General features: G+C 32.0%; 1 protein-coding gene across 2 annotated transcripts in view; it reads right to left on the reverse strand.

The window, feature by feature from the left end:
• LOC111046116 (GATA-binding factor C) overlaps positions 1-17,983 on the reverse strand; it is a 118,012-nt gene extending 100,029 nt beyond the window's left edge. For both annotated transcript variants that reach the window (XM_039439572.1, XM_039439570.1), the window contains exon 1: positions 17,361-17,983. The gene's annotated coding sequence lies outside the window, so the exon portion shown is untranslated. The remainder of the gene's footprint in view (positions 1-17,360) is intronic.
• Positions 17,984-18,196: the final 213 nt, after the last annotated feature.

Below are 18,196 nucleotides of genomic sequence, written 5' to 3' on the forward strand. Positions count from 1 at the left end.
TATCCACTGCCATTATAACGTGGACTTCACTATAGACGCTGTGTTTCCACGTAAATATTTGAAAAACAATTACTTTTACATGATGCTCCTCCTGGGGAGTGAAATGCATTTCTCATTTCTCGTCATAAGTTGAGTGTTTTTTGAATATTCATGTAGAGAAACGGTATCTAGACTATAACTGAGTTCAAATAATGTTGCTTCTCTGCTGCCAATAAATATCAAGTAGTGAAAGATTGCCAAAAATAATAAATAGGAGGTTATGATTGAAAGGGGAACGACTGAACATGAGGTATAAAGAAAAAAAGAGAAGAGAAGAAATGAGAGGGAGAACGGAATGAGGAACAGAAGAGGAGATAAACAAAGAAAACGAAGGTTAACTGACAGTTACAGATATTTGCCATTGTTTGGTGATAAATTTCAATGCGTAATGAGGCACGGTTGGAGCTGGCAGGCGAAAAATAAGAAGGAGACAACAAAACAAAAGTAGAATGAGGAGGGAAAGGTAGAGGAGGGTGTTAGGGGGAGGAGGATAAGGATGAGGAGGAGGAAGATCAGAAGGATCTCCTGCACTGAGATGTCGCAACTCTAAGCTTTGCTTGCAGTCTCCAAGATTTATCTTCTTCTCCCTCTTCTTATTCTTCTTCTTCTTCTTCTTCTTCCTCTTCTTCTTCTTCTTCTCCTTCATGATCATGATCTTCATTATCATCATACGGGCACTTCCAGATCAGGCAATAATAAACTGTGGTGGGAGGGAGCTAAATAGCATGAGGAAGACGAGAAAGAAGAAGAGGGGAAAGAAGATCACAAAGAGGAAGAAGAAGAATTAGGAGAATATGAAGAAGAAGAGAAAGAAGGGAAAGAAGAAGAAGAGGAGTAACAAGAAGTAGTGAGTTTAGAAGAGTGATCGTTTTTTGGCAGGTACAATGTGTGTACAATTTTTTATGTTAAGTCCACGTTATAAATGCAGTATTTGATTATCGTTGTTGTTGCTATCCTTGTCTATCATTCGATAAAACACATAGCGCTATCCTTCTCTAGCTCTCCAACATTGCCAGATCGTTTTGAAACGATCAAGAAATATAATTAATCAACAAAGTATTCAATCTCGAGAAAGCAAGAAAGGAAAAAGAAGGTGGAGGAGAAAGATAAGATGTAAGATGATATAGAGAGCAGAAATATTGTTGAGTAGACTAGTAAAAGAGAAGACAAAATCTGGAAAACTGTAGAAGTTTTGAGGGAAAGGGGACAAGAAGAAGAAGGAGAAGAAGTTGAAGAATAAGAAGAAAAGGAGGGAAACGCACATAAACAAACAAGATAGATTCAAAAATTTCAGTCACGTAGCTAAGTTGAAAAACGGGCGCTCTACAAATTGGAGAGGAGTGACTAGATTTCAGTTTCTTTCAAAATGTTCATAATATGCCGCCCCCAGCTATTGCAATATATTTATATATTCCTCAATAATACATACATTCATATAACTATAACTATATTTCAACCGTATTCATTATTATATTCAGACATTGTATTCATCCTGTGAAGATTCATATGTGAACTATAACACTATATTTCAACTGTATCGTTATATTTGTACATTATATCTATTTTATAAACATCCATAAATGTAAACTATACCTATATTAAAACCGTATATATATCATTATATTCAGACATTGTATGCATTTATTTCAACAATATTCTCGACCATATTATTGCTGTAAGAATCTAAGCATTCTGCATGTCTATATAAAGCAATCCGAAAGATGTACATGGTTATGTAACATCGTTACAATGTAACTGAGGATTTAAATGAAGCCAGCTCATGTAGGTGAATGTGTAGAAGCGTGGGAATGCCATAACTGTGCAATAGATAGCTTACCAAATTCGTATAAGACTGTTTGAGAAAGTGAACATTATATTGTTGAACATTTCTGGTGGTTTCAAGAGTTGTTTGATTTCAAAATAATATGTATTCCATTTATGAACATAAGTTTTCGACTGTTGATAGTAGATTTTTAGAAAATTATTCGAAACGTGAGAATATTTTCTTGGACATGATTGATGGTATCAAAAATAGGGACTTTGCAATAGATAGCTTACCAAATTCGTAAGACTGTTCCAGAAAAGTGGAAATATATCTTGTTGAACATTTCTGGTGGTTTCAAGAATTGTTAGATTTCAAAATATGGATTCGGTATACAGAAGGGTGAAAAGTCCGAGAACGGCTTAATATCTCATACACAAAGGTAAATTTAACGGTGGGTGTGATTGGGGATCCTACTCAAATTGAAAAAACTACTTTACATTGACTTTAAAAATCTGGTCCGCCATCTTGGATCTGCTCTATTGAATATAACTTCATTTTTTTAAATAGGAAGGTGGTCATGCGATACATCATTTCAATAGGGAATTTCAAGAAAAAATTAATGGCGGAAACCGCATATCGATATCTCAAATCGTTTCGGAAATATTCACATTATTAATCAATACTATTCAAAGCAGAAAAGAGAGAGAAAAGTCTGAGAACGGCTTAGTAGACTATCTCATAAAAAGAAGTGATTCCAAGGTGGGTGTGATTGGGGATGTTACTCGAATCGAAAATACTACTTTACTATGACTTTAAAAATCTGGTCCGCCATTTTGAATGCAACTTTATTTTTTTGAATAGGAAGGTGGTCATGCGATACATGATTTCGATACGGATCAGATTTTTAAAGTCATTATAAAGTAGTTTTTTTTAAATTTTTTTCAATCACACTCACTGTCAAATAACCTTTGTGTAGGAGATATTAAGCCGTTCTCGGACTTTTCACCCACCCTGTATGAACATGATCTTTTGTCTTTTAATGGTAGATTTTTGGAAAAATTTTTTAAAAGTGATCAAAAATAAGGACTGTCTTGAGAAAAGTGATCATATATCTTGTTGAACATTTCTGATGGTTTCAAAAGTTTTTCGATTTTAAAATATGAACTCGGTCTATGAACATAATCTTTCCAATGTTATATTTAAATATAAGGATACTAGAAGGTTTTAATAATGAGAAGCCCTAAAAATACCGGTACATTCATATGATATGTGTAAGTTTGCAAGTAAGGAGAAAAAGATGTTTGATTCTTGTACGCGTAAAATCAAGTTTAATTTTATTTTGACACATTTCTTCACGCAGATCTTCAATTATGTTTCACAAAACATGTTCTTGTTCTTTCATTGACATGTTATAGGCGTTAATTACTCGTGTCAAGCTTTTAATTAATCGTTTTAGTCCTTTTCAGTCATTGTTTCTGAGAAAATCATCGAGCACACTGTTTTAATTGAGTTGGAAGAATTTGTTGATGAGCGCGTCTTCAAAGAAGAGTTGAAGAATTCCTTTGTCTTGTGTTACATGTGTAGATGAACACCTCAAGTGTGTTGTAGTACATATATACATAAATATGTACTATATTTTCATATGCTTCTTGAACAAGGAATCCCTTAAAACAGTTGAGTAGGTAAATGACCTTCCTCCCTTTACCACGTATTAATTATTCCGGGACAAGGGACAATATAAAAGCTAAACGAAACAGCTGTGCTTCAAGTGGAGAAGATTGTTCTAATTTTCGGAACAAAATATTTCAAATTAATATTTATTTTACAGTTTTAAGTTCTAAGTAGAAGGAATTTTGTTATCAATACGGATCTTAATCTTTCTAAATTCAAAATTAATGTTTCAAGTGTTTGTATTTTGTTTCAATGTTGAAATTAGTGAAGAATTGGAAAGTAGCACATAACCTTTATTTGGACAATTTATTTTATGAAATTGGGATGAAAAGAAGTTTTGAACTGTAGTCTGTTTCTTTTTCCTTAGGTTGATTGTGAATGATAAATAAATAAATAAATATTTTCCCCTTTCTTCTTTCCTTTTTTTGCCTATTGAGTTTTATCGCATATCAAGTATTTCCTTATTCTGTGCTGATACCAAATAAATTTGGATATTATTTTTGTCTATGATTTGACTTGATTAAAAAGACGTTTAGACAGTTTTTGGTGATAAATGTAAGGGATCAATTTATTGCCTTTATTGATGGAGAAATGGGGCTATAGGTCCTCTCTGTCTCACAGCCCGTGATTCAGATTGATTCAGAGAATATAATAAATTCAATTGATAACTAGCAGAAAACGTGTGCTCCACAAGGGTCTATTTTGAAACTTCACAAACTGAAAACTTGATGTAATGAAACCATGAAGAATTGAAAATGGGCCTATAACCATCCTCGGTTGATTAAGAATTTATAATAATTATGCAAACATTTCAAGTTGATCAGTCCAGTAGTTCAGACGTAATGATGCGTCAAACATAATTTTCCTATCCCAAACGTGTATGAGCTAGTTCGTTCCTTTATAGTATCGATTGTTACTAGGCTATCGCCTATTGTAACATTAAATTAAGTGGAAGATAGAAGAGGAGGTATATTTGAAATTTGTTGGGCAACTAATGTGCTCGGTATTTTTCTTTACTCCAAGATTTATTGCTATTTAGCATTTCAAACATTTTCAAGATTATATGCTTCTTAGTTTTGTTTGTATAATTATCCTGAGAACATGGAAACTTTTTTCATAAATAGTATTTAATATCATACTCCCATATCCGGACAAGCCCTTTGAGCTTTGCATGTGTATATCATTTTCAGTCTGAATTTACTGTATCTACAAGTCATTGTATATTTTGTATGACTGAAATTAAAAGCTTTATTATTCTTATAATTGGAATCGTCCAGAAAGATCTGAAGTACTGAAGTTGTTTGGTACTGAAGATTCCAGTATAAAGTTACTAAAATCTCCTCTGATATTGCTCTTAATCATGGAGATATAGACACCACCTAATAGGTCAGTTCAACCACTAATCGAGATATTTGTTCTTTGAACTCTATTGGACTGTCTTTTGAAGATCTAAACATTATCAATGTATTCGTATAGAAATTTGTAAATAATAATAAAAATCCTCAACTCACCCTGATGGTCATTGTCCAAGGGTTGAATTCTTACATGGATTGTAATTTATAACTTGTATGTTTCTTAGCTCTACTGTAGCTAGATTCTCGTATCAAACCACACATGATGCTACAATAAAACTATTGTTCTAAAGATAATTAAAGTTACCCACTGTAGCCTACCGATTAAAAAGATGTGCAGATTCTTTAATTTCACACAAATGTTGAATTCTTAAGGTGCGTACAGATATACGCGCCGCGAACATGAGCAATTCACTTTTAATCAGCTGACTATATCTGTATTTTTACAGAAACGGTAAGATACAGATATAAAAAGCTTGGCATCAGCTGAATAAAAGTGAATTGTTCATGTTCGCGGCGCGTGTATCTGTAGGCACCTTATTATAGGTAAGGCCATGTAAGAGCCTTATAGGTGCGTACAGATATACGCGCTGCGAACATGAGCAATTCATTTCTAATCAGCTGATGCCAAGCTTTTCATAATCTTTTATACAGATATTATCTGTATCTTACCGTTTCTGTAAAAATACAGATATAGTCAGCTGAAAGTGAATTGCTCATGTTCGCGGCGCGTATATCTGTACGCAAATTTATAAGACAATCAAACCATCTTAATAAGAATGTAACACAAGAATTGACCAATCAGAGAGAGCCTTATTGTGATCTATTTCCAGTCACGTGCTGCCTAAACGTTTCAACAATGTTTCAAGGAAATTCACGTGTGACTGAGAATGAAATACCAGAATAGATACAAATTATTCATGTGTGTTTATGAAAATAGATTTAGACCAGTTTTCGATGAATTTCGATTGGTTTCCCCAGAAATATATGAGTCTATATCAGGCGGGGAATCCCCGGCGTGGGTCCGTTATAATATACTCGTATAACTATACTTTAGCAATAGCTAATATAGTTTTATATGTATATGTTATACTATAGCTATACTAGTATATAGGTAGTGGATATATGTATACCATAACATAGCAAAGCTATCTTAACTTTAACTAGTAGTTCTGTGAACAGTAGACCTCACGCAGTATTCTCATCCTCAAGTACCTGATTGAAACTATCAAAGACCTTAAAGATGCATAGACTCACATGCAGCGCTAGTGTCTTACTTGGAATTGAAATCGGCCATTGAGGGGGCAACCCATAAGATTATTACATAAGTCTTATGTTTATGGTCTTTGCATTGCACCATGAACATAGAACTCAGAACTAATCGAAGATTATCGAAAATTAAGATTATGGGGCAACCCATAAGATTATTACATACCAATGCCACCAATGCCTTTGTGATCTATAGTATTACAAATAAATAATATCTCGTGCTAAAATACCCCAATGGCGGCCTTCAATTTCAAGTAAGAGCTATCATTGGGAAGGCATAGGCATTGTGAGTCTATATCTCTTTAAGGTCTTTGGAAACTATAGACCTTATGGAAATACAGCAATAGACTGGCTCCTCCACACATCTGTGTAATCACTTGTCAGCTGATTTATAATGAATAATCCTATAGTCTGATTTTTACTCCAATATTGGTGTATGAAGGAGGCTCCTTTTTCCTCTTATATTATCCTTGAAATGCAAAATTTTCAAAAACCTTGTATATACGTCGACGCGCAATTAAAAAAGGAACATACCTGTCAAATTTCATGAAAATCTATTGCCGCTTTTCGCCGTAAATGCGCACATTTAAACATTTAAGACATTCAAACATTAAGAGAATGCCAAACCGTCGACTTGAATCTTAGACCTCACTTCGCTCGGACAATAAAGGAACGAACTGGCTTGTACGGGATAGGAAAATTATGTTTGTCGCATCATCACGTCTCAACTACTGGACTGATTAACTTGAAATTTTGCATATAGATTCTTAATTAACCGAGGATGATTATAGGTTTAATTTAGATTCTTCAAGATCTCAATAAGTCAAGTTTTCAGTTTGTCAAGTTAGAATAGACACTTGCGGAGCATGGGTTACCTGCTACTATAATTTAATAATTAAGTATATAGTGAATATGGAAGTTATAGTGGTGTAGTATTGCTCAAAAATTAAATCAATGCTTCCCATTCATTCAGTGTTGACAATTTTAGATGGATTTTCCTTCATATTCTCACAGATCAGGGTCCGGTTGCACGAACGTCGGTTAAATTTTAACCGTGATCACTTTCACGAAAACCAATCAGAGAAGACTTTATTGAAAAGACGGCTTTTCTCACAGATCAGGACCCGGTTGCACAAATGCCGGTTAAATTTTAGCCGTGATAACTTTCACGAGAACCAATCAGAGAAGACTTTATTGAAAAGACGGTTTCTCCGATTGCTTCTCGTGGAATTAATCACGATTAAAATTTAACCGACATACTTGCAACCGGCACCAGGACATCCAAATTCCTTGAACACCGCTAAAAGTGAAGCTTTGGCAGATATAGCCTGCTATATTTCAGCCGTCAATGTGTATAAAGACCGAACTTGGATAAAATGAGATGAAGATATGATAAAATAAAACTGTTGGAGCAAAACTGAATACGACCAAAGAAGAATGAAAATTAATGTAGGCTACTCAGACAAAATAATGACAACAATTAGTTGACACCAAATATGCGACAAAAGAAGTGAAGAAAAGTTGACAACAATGGTGTCCGACAACAAAAATTCCTGACAATTCTTGAAGACGACACACAAGGCTTGGAAGAATTCAGAGATGGAATCGATAAAATTATTGACGGTACACTATTAAAGCCTTATGAATTTCTTCTCTGATGGACAGAAAATGAAACCAATAGGATCTCATGGCAGGGTTCACATACTTTCATTTATGTGTGAACGCTGCAGTAAGAATCAACAATGATATTATTCTAGCAGATCGGAAACTCATTGAAGAAGCAGGGTTTTTATGTTATGGTATTTTCTTTGCTGCTGATATAATATATAGACACGGAAATAACTGAAACAAAATAGGGAATCTGATAGTTGGTTCTGAAATATTTGCATGATAAATGTGCCTGATTTCTATGCTATGAAATTATGATTTTGCATAATTATGAGTTGAAATTCGTTTTCAATAATCGTTTTCAGCTTCAACTCTTTTATTGGATTTTGTATTTAACGACAACTACTTATAATGATTGTAATAAGTAGAAATTTGATTCCCAGGTACCTTTTTCAACTACAACTTTTCTGCTGGATGTTGGATTCAACGCCAACTACTCATCATGATCAAAGTAAGTTAAAATTTGATTTTCATGAACCGTTTTTAACATTAACTCTATTGATGGATGTCGGATTCAACATCAACTACTTATGATAAGTTGAATAGTATTGAAGTTGGTATGATAAGTTATGACTAGTTTATAAAACGTTGAAATTTGATTTTCTGTAACCGTTTTAAACATGAACTCAATTGCTGGATGTCGGATTCAACATCAACTACTTATGATAAGTTGAATAGTATGAAAGTAAATGATAAGTAGTTATGACTAGTTTATAATACGTTGAAATTTGGTTTTCTGTAACCATTTTTAACACTAACTCTCTTGCTGGATGTCGGATTCAACATCAACTACTTATGATAAGTTATGACTAGTTTATAATACATTGAAATTTGATATTCTGTAACCGTTTTTTAAACATTAACTCTATTGCTGAGTGACGGATTCAATGTCAACTACTTTCAACGTCACAGAACTCCTCGATCAATCACAGAAGAGTGGAAGGACACTCCCACTGTTCACGCAATTCTATTGGCTGATCACCAATCGGCTTCAATCGGCTTCCATTTCAACTCCAATGTACAATTTTCGTCAAATTTTAGGTAATCTTCGATTCAGTTCTGAGTTCTATGTTCATGGTGCAATGTTTACTCATGTATAACTAGAGAAATATAATATTCCATTAACATTGAGTGACTTTTATCAATGCAATTTTGTTTGTGAGAATAAACCATTCTCTATTTCACAATACAACTATTAGAATAATGCCTTCAGAATAGTAAACTACCAAATACTATAAGTTGTATTGTATTTCAAAAAAAAATTCATTAGGAAATTTCTCATACATTTCTGAGTTCTATGTTCATGGTGCATTTTTTGCTCATTTATAACTAGAGAAATTTATGGTATTCCATTAACATGGAGTGACTTTGTCAATGCAATTTTGTCTACGACAATAAAACATTCTCGACTCCTGATTCCACAATACAACTATTGAAACAATGTTATTAAAATAAGGGGATATAAATTACCAAATACTACAAGTATAAGCTGTATTGTATTTCATAAGATTTTCCATTGAGCTATTCTTCATATTCAAAGTCGATTAAGAGTAATAATTCAAGTCCACAGATGAAAATAAATTGGAAATTGCATTTGTTCAAATGCTAATTAATGAATAATTATTATCAAACGAAAATCCCAATTGAATACTTGGGGGTTATTTACAGCATTTAATTGAGATTTTCGTTTTAAAATAATTATTCAGTAACTCAAGTATTCAACTCTACAGCTATTTTAAAAATGATATTTATTTATCTATTTATTTATTTATTCATTTATTGTATAAAATACTATAATCATAATACAATTATGACATTGGAGGAAAAACTAGGCTGAGCCTGTACTATTTCTCTCCAAAAATTTTGATAAAATGTTAATGTTGTCAAAAAGATAAGGTTATGTAATCACACACTGCTTTCGTTACTTGATTTTCGGTCCAGGAATGATTGAAGTAAGGGAAGTGGACCACCTTATACTATTTTAACAATGATATGGGACTAAGGGAACTTAGACTACATCAAACGTTATATACAGAATCATATTATATTTAATGTATCGTTCACTGTTTTCCTATCTTTCTCCACTGTCATTATAATGTGAGTCTCTACAGAGAACTGTATCTGAGACACATTTATCAACAATTCTGATAAACTTTTAGTGGAGTAATAAGGAATTCGTATGTCCTGATCTGTGGGAATTAGAACAGGCTGACTTTCACCAGGTAAAACCCGGTAAAAGCTTATCTATCAAAGGGAATAAATGCATATTGGTGTTATATAATTATCCTACTGTCATTGTAATGTCAGCTCGGTTCTGAGGGGAATTCCATACTTCAAGAGACCTCATAGATAACCAACTATACTCTTGAGAACCAATATTATAAATACACCAAAATAATTGACTATTTATTACAATTCACAAAAGCGTAATTAGGCATTCATGACCTATTTTGGTAAAGATAGTAGAAAGAGACTGAGGTTACCTTACTAACAATGAAAGTACAAATTAATCTAACGATCAAAGTAGGTACTAGAATTTATCAGATAACTTAATCAATTACAGTGATCTGGATTGATAATGTTTATTTATTTGAGAATATACATATTTGAGGGCACCAGGAACTGAATCCCATTTTTGCCCTCATAACGCACATTGAGCATACAATTTGAAAAAAAAAACATTAAAATGAGAATAAAATAACAACCAATATACTTGATTCTCCTTAACGCAGTTTGATAATCTTCTATAAACCTAATTGCAATCTTTCTTTGCTGTATTTTTGAATCTTTAAATCAACACTATCCGATTAAACCATGTAGGCTTATACCGGTGTAGAATTACCTTAATATTGCTTAAGAAAGATTTCTTCCGCAATGTAACGTTTGCAAATTTATATCAGAATTTTATACACTCATTAAACGAGAATGTTCACATATTTTTTGCGATTCATTGCCAATGAGGCTTATAATACTTCTTGAAAGTCGCCTTTGTAAAATAATAAATGAATATTTGAGTAAAGTATCAACGGAAAAAGAATAAATGAATATTGTAAGATTACTCATGAAATATCAGACTAGTTGTCTCAAACAACTAATTTATTTGACCTTCAAACATACGTAATGATATTATAAAATTTTTATTATTTTAATGTTTATAATATACTTATAGTGAATACTTATAAGAGTATTCACGTTTCAATCATTAGAATAAACTAATATTAAAACAAGGGAAATCATGCTCAATACCTATATCTAGATAAATTCAATATCTATGATCATATTCAAGTGTGATCATATCGGAAGATTCAATCATTCAAGTTCCGAAAGATTCAATCATTCAAACATTCAAGTTCTTAAGTAAGCAGTGAACCTAATTCATGACTTGATTAATTGCCTTATGAATTATGGATGATAATAATTGACCGTCGATTTAAATTATAGATGAATATCTTGATCAACTAGTAGGCTGTTACGTGAATATTATAGTAGTTGAAAAACTCTAGTTATCAATATAATGTGATCAAATTTGTTTTTAAACTTCATATTCGTGTCAACTTAATCAATTTATCAGTTTATTCTTTAGGTTACAAATTGGACAGTGGTTAAGATCCTATCATTTGCATTATTCATATTCATATGTGGATAATTTCCAATTTTAGTTATAATAATGTGAAATATTTCTTCTATGTTTAGTTTTGAAGCATCTAAATTTGAAAATCTACTTTGTGAAAATACTTGAGGACTGAAAATTTTATGAATTGAAGAGCTACAAGACTTAACCTATTTCGGACTATGTGTTATCTAAATTTGGGAGAGGAATAGCACAAAGTTACCTTATTTTTCTTCTTCCTTTGATAATTTATTTATTGTATGAATGTATAAAGAATAAATAAATCACTTTCAATAATATTATAATGGATAAATAGACCCATGATGACTCTCTCTGAAATAGGCCCATGATTCTTGAATATCAAAGATTTATTGAACGATATGAAGATGAAATAATGTAATAATTCAAGAATATATATTTATTTAATTATGTATGGATACAACAGGTAGAAACCCATTTTGCCTTCTTCAAACAATACAATAATTGTCAAAATTATACAATCTATAATATAATAAGGGAAGAATCAGCTTATACACGTTCGAAATGGGAAATTCAAGAATGATGCATCAATACGTCTGAACTACTGGACTGATTAACTAGGAGTTTGGCATATATATATTCTTAATTTACCGAGGATAGTTATAGGCCTATTTTCAATTCTTCAAGATTTTATTACGTCAAGTTTTCAGTTTGCCTATTTTTCAAATAAACCTTTGCGGAGCACGGGTTACCTGCTAGTTTTCAATAAAATTGCAGTCGTTAGGTCATGTCAGAGGCCCTGAAATTGATCAGTTGCGACCTGAAAACTCTGACACCAGACCTGAGCCAGCCAGGTCTCTCGATATTACTATTATTATTAATAAAAATAATTCCCATTAACTAAATCCTATCGGAATATTTATTGGAGAAAAGTTGAAACTTGAGAGACACGTATAATATTTCAGCATGTAGACTACGTTATTGAATGAAAAAGACTAAGAAATTGTCAAAAAAACCCCACAATTTCTTAGTCTTTTTCATTCAATATGAATAATTACCACAATATCAACTTCTCAACTACACAAAAAGTGAAAAAAAGACTACGTTACGTTCTCACTTCATAGATTTTTTCATTCATTTTTCCATTTGATTTTCATTCAAAACTTTCCATACAGCTTCATCCCAGAATTTTCGCATGATCTAATTCAACCTGTTACATGAAGGTCCAAAATTAATGAATTATTACCTATTGTTCGCAATTTTGAATACTTGAAATAAGAAATTGCACCAGTACTGTTAATAAATTCTTTCTCCTACTATATAGATCCGGATAACTGGACTTATTTAACCAACAATAATTATTAATTCAGATAATTCTAACAATAAATTATAATTTCAGATAATAATAGCTCAATTGTATTCTCATTATGCGTTCATTAGGCTACTTGATTATATTGGGTAACTTGAGTACGAGACATCATAAGAGTTGAGAACAGAAATAGAATTTATCAAATTCCACAGTATTTCTGTATTCTTGGAACGGGAATTCTGGTATATGGGGAATTTCCCTGGGAAGAAACTAGAAACTAATTGATATATCCTGTTCACGTAGTAACGTAGAACGTGAAACTTAATTCATGGTTGTGGTGATAGAGTTTATATAGTCGGGTTTTTTGCAAGATAACTATACTTATTGATCATTTACTAAGATTAACATTTACGGCCAACTAGATTCTTAAAAATTATATTTTAAATTTTAATAGCTCTATATGTATAGTTGTGATTATTTCATCGAAACCATAGTTGGGAATTGAAGTTTGAATGGGATGTGTATGTTTTTACTCTTCTTAAAACTATATACTTTCTACTTTCCTTGCCCTATTACCATAGGTAAGGCAAGTATTGCTTACCAAAAAAATTAAGGTACCCTAATTTCAAGTTTTCTATACGTTTCAAGGTCCCCTGAGTACAAAAACATGATTTTTTCCTAGTTTCATCCCATGAATAATTTCACGTAAACAATGAATGATTTTAGTAAACATCCATAGAAAAACGTCATTGGAATATCTGATACTTTGTCTAGTGTTGAATATTTTTTCAATAGATTCATGACATCTGAATACTAAAGCTGCGTTTACACCAAAGTTATTAACAAAATGTTAATAATTTTTTTAATAACTTTTTGTTATTGACAAAACGTTAATAACTTAATCCTTATAGATTCTATTAGATTGAACGGAACTTGACAAAACACATATGTTTATCATGATGTGCTTATGATAAGTTATGTTCAATCTAATAGAATCTATGAGGATAAGTTATTAACATTTTGTTAATAACTTAATCTTCATAGATTCTATTAGATTGAACATAACTCATCATACACATGATGAACACATGTGTTCATCAAGTTCCGTTCAATCTAATAGAATCTATGAGGATAAGTTATTAACATTTTGTTAATAAATTTGGTGTAAACGGAATCAACTCATATTCTATCAATCACCAATAATATGGTTTTCGAAATAATTCATACTTTTATCGACTTTGATAAAATAGATCAAGGAATATCTCTTGTTTATTTAATTCTAAGCAATCAGTTGCTTATCGGAGGTGAATAAACTGATTGCAAGCAGCTGTTTCCCTCAGAGTTTATCTTCTTATCTATTTTCTGTAGTACAATCTGCTTATAATAATTGCGTTCTCTGTTGTTTGATTAAAAAAGTTCAAAAAACTCAACAGCGGAGACAGTTCAGTTTGTTATAAAGAATGCCTAGAATAAGCTACATTGCCTTATAAACTACAAATAATATAGAATAATTCAGAATAGAATATAAATTGAATTTCCAACAGTTTCAAGCTTTAAAAATTGAAGTACATTCTGAATAGGATAATATATCACTACTTCATAGAAATTTATGAAAAATAGAATATTATAATAAACTACTATGGGAAGGCTTTAGGCTGCAATTTTCAATTATATTTGATTGATAATATTCACTACTGCATCAAATACATTTCAATTAGTTTTAATTTGATATCAGAGTCGTACCGGCGTCAATGATTCATTAGAATTGATCGTTGATCCGCTATCATCATAATAATTATTTCAAGTGATAAAGAACAAGGAGTAGGTTATTGTTAATAATCGATTTTGTCGTAGATAGTGATAGCATTTGATTTAATGTTCACGTTGTTGAGCTAATATTATATTTCAATTTGATATCAATCACGGAGAACTATGTTTATTTTATATTTAATTTAGTTTATTTTTTATTAGTTTATTTTTTATTTAATATCCTACTCCTAATATCTTTCAAATTGAATCTATAAATTAAATCTATAAATTAATTGATTCACGACTCACACTGGCGCACAAGGAATCTTCCTTTTGCCGGTGTTTTTGCCTCACCTACTGTACTTATGCATGTGATCATAAATTGAATCTTCATTTTAAAACTATTGTTTGTAATGTAAAGGATATCATTTCGTTATTATATCTAATTAAATAAATGTATGTATCTTGGTTTAAGTGCAGTAGCATATACTTATATTTATTTTTGTAAAGCTTTTTTGTATTTTGTTTTTGGCAAATAAAATTCATTCATTCGTTAAAAAAAAACAATTACATTACAAATTAGAATACTATAATAATTAATACAATTAAAACAATGAAGTTTTATGCATTGAATAATTTCTTAATAGGCAAAGATAATTCAATGAATAAATATACACTCCACTATAAATTATATGTATTGGGGTATAAGTCTCTCTTTATACAAAGAGTTTGTCTATTTCACTCAAAGACAAACTTGGGCTACAAATTTGTCTCTAAACCAAGTTCGTAAGTTCGTCTCATGTAGACTATCTAGGTTTGTCTCTAAACTAAGTTTTTCTTCAAACTACGTACAAGAATCTTAAACCATGAGTTCAAGTTATCATTCCAAGTAATATTCCACGTAAAAATTCACAGGTTTTCAGGTGTTTCACGAGATACGAGCATGATATTTTGGTGGAAAAAATATAAATATGTTCAGAATCCAAATCACCGAAAGAATAGAACGTTTTATAGTTGAATTTAATAGTTTTCAATTCAAAAATTACTTATCATCGTAATACAGGCACTAGATAAACTGATATAGTTGTAGAAAATTAACCTCCCTCTAGTTTAAGTACGGTACCCAAAAGACTATAAAGTTTCGTGGTTAAATTCTATAGTTTTCAATCAAAAATCGTTTATCGTAAGACAGTTCTTTACTGATGTAGTTGTAGGAAATTAATCGCGTATTATAGGACAATTTATCGGAAATATTTTGGATCAACATCATTTTAAGTTTCAAGGTGAACTCAACGTTATTCTCTGCAACTGCAGAGAATTCTCGTGAAATTTTTTGGTAGAGAGTTAGTGGGGAGGATATTTTTAATATTCTTTCCGAAGAATGGACATTGATATGTCCAAAGCTCCGCCAATTTATGTAGATGCATAACAATATAATTATCCATAGTTATTATATCACAAATTACTTTTTCATATCATATACTTTCAATAATTATTTTCTTAGTCTATATTATGTAAATTCATCTATAATTTTGCTATATCGTAAGCTATTGTATATAAGTGTATAAGCCAGTATATATTGTAATCTACATAAATAAAGTACTCAATCAATCAATCAACTGCAAGAGATCAGCGAATCAATATTGATTAATATACGAATAGATATCTCAATAATCAGATTCAATACATGTCTCAGAAAAAATAGACTCAACCAATCTCATTCATTCTACCTTTCCTCGATAGCATATTGAGATGTGAATCGTGTTTTCAAGTAATTTTACGGCAAATCAAGATTCAAGGGGGTTTCTAAAACAATACAAGTCTACCTTTTCTCGATAGCATAAATATTGAGATGTGAATCGTGTTTTCAAGTAATTTAACGGCGAAACAAGACTCTAAGGGTGTTCTGTACCAAGAACGGGTGATATGCATTGAAAAGTACATTTTTAGGTGGTTTTCCACCCATGATAATATAGAGAGAATTAATAGATTTCCAAATCACAAGACAAACTCATCGGAAACCTCAGTCAAAGAATCAGAGAAAATGTTGAATGAATAGATGTTCAAATTCCAAGACCCTCAAACATTGTATCAGAAATGTTAGCCCAAAATATCTCAATTTTATGATTTCTAGCGTACTTTTCGGTTTATTTCAAGGTAAACAGGATGGATGAAATGAATAGATGTTCAAATTTCGAGACTCTCAAACAGTTTATCAGAAATAATGTTAGCCCAAACTATCTCAATTCTATGATTTTTAGCGTACTTTTCAGTTTATTTCAAGGTAAACAGGATGGATTCACTTTATTTCAGAGGGTTCCAAACCAGGCATGGAAAGGATTATATGGTTCCGTTTACTATCAATAAAATAGGGGACAATTGAAGTTTAGTTTTTCATTGATAGTAATAAAACACGTCCTATATACAATACTTCCTACTATCTCTAGGCTAAGAATGATCCTAGTCTAACTTATCTATACTTCACCGTTTTATACGTATTTCATTCCAAGAGTTACGTCTTCAATCAATTTAGGCACAAAAAACCTTGTTACACCTATCTAATACCACACATTCATCCTAGCATTCTCCAACTCTCCAATAAAATACTAAAATCGAAGACATTGATTGTATTGTCATGACGGTGTTCTACTCTAATTAGTATCTATAGCCTATTATTATCATTTATTTTAATAAATGATAATAAAAGTAACCTAACTTTCTAGAAGTATTAGAAGGCGACTTTCTAGAAGTATTTAAAGCCTAGGTGATGATGATGGGATGAATGATAATACATATTAAATTTTATTCTTGAGAATACGATACTAAACCAAGTAGAATTGACAATACATTGTTTTCAATCATGGAGAAGTTTCACAATATAAATATAATCTATCAATAAAATATCATCAAGAACCCTTAAACTCTAGAAAAAATTGAACTCCAACCAACCTGCAACAATCAGCGCTTTTCCAAAACACGTCCACAGTTTTCAAATTTCCCAACTCACGCTGAAAATCGATACACAACACATTTTTCCAAAATTTTCCTCGAATCGTTCACTTGGTGCACAGAAATCAATCCCTACACGTTTTTCCCAACATTATTTTAAACAATATGTTCACGAAACAATTTAGTACAACGGCGGACTATGGAACAATATTATCTAAAGTACAGAGAGGTGTCTATTCAATACTGGAGACGTATTATACTACACACTGTTGAGTTTTAAGGTTAGGTTGAGATTTAGTTGGTAGGGATTTGAAATTTTAGGTGGAGTTGATACCTTTGGGAAATTAGTAATATCTGTGGAAACCGTTGAGGTATCTTTAGGATTTTTCGTAACAATTTCGGAAGGTTTTTGATCACTGTGCCTAAAACTGTGTTCGCATATGTGTGAACATAAGTGTTACCCCACAACTTTCGAAGCCAGTTTTCACCACATTGTTTCGCAAGTTTTCTCGGCTCGTAGCGCGCGCTTTCCCGGAGTTTTCCCGATGAAAACTCAAACAAAAACACCGCAATCTGTGGATTCGATCGTTGAAATCGCTTATCTAGGTGTGCATCTTGCGACCCCGTCTGAACAACTGAGGCTCTCTGCCTTGTGTGCAGACGAATTTCCGGAACTGCTCGGCAATGTTCGGGTGGGATCGGGTTGCTAGGCAACGCCCCTCGGCCGACCAATCAGAGGGCACGCCTACCAGTTTGCGCGGGAAGGGACACTCAACTCACCCCTCTACTGTTCCAAGTATTAGTTGAAAGCTGAGTTGAGTTCTGCTGCTTCTAAC

The sequence above is a fragment of the Nilaparvata lugens genome, chromosome 13 (assembly GCF_014356525.2).
Source record: "Nilaparvata lugens isolate BPH chromosome 13, ASM1435652v1, whole genome shotgun sequence".
Classification (NCBI taxonomy): domain Eukaryota; kingdom Metazoa; phylum Arthropoda; class Insecta; order Hemiptera; family Delphacidae; genus Nilaparvata; species Nilaparvata lugens.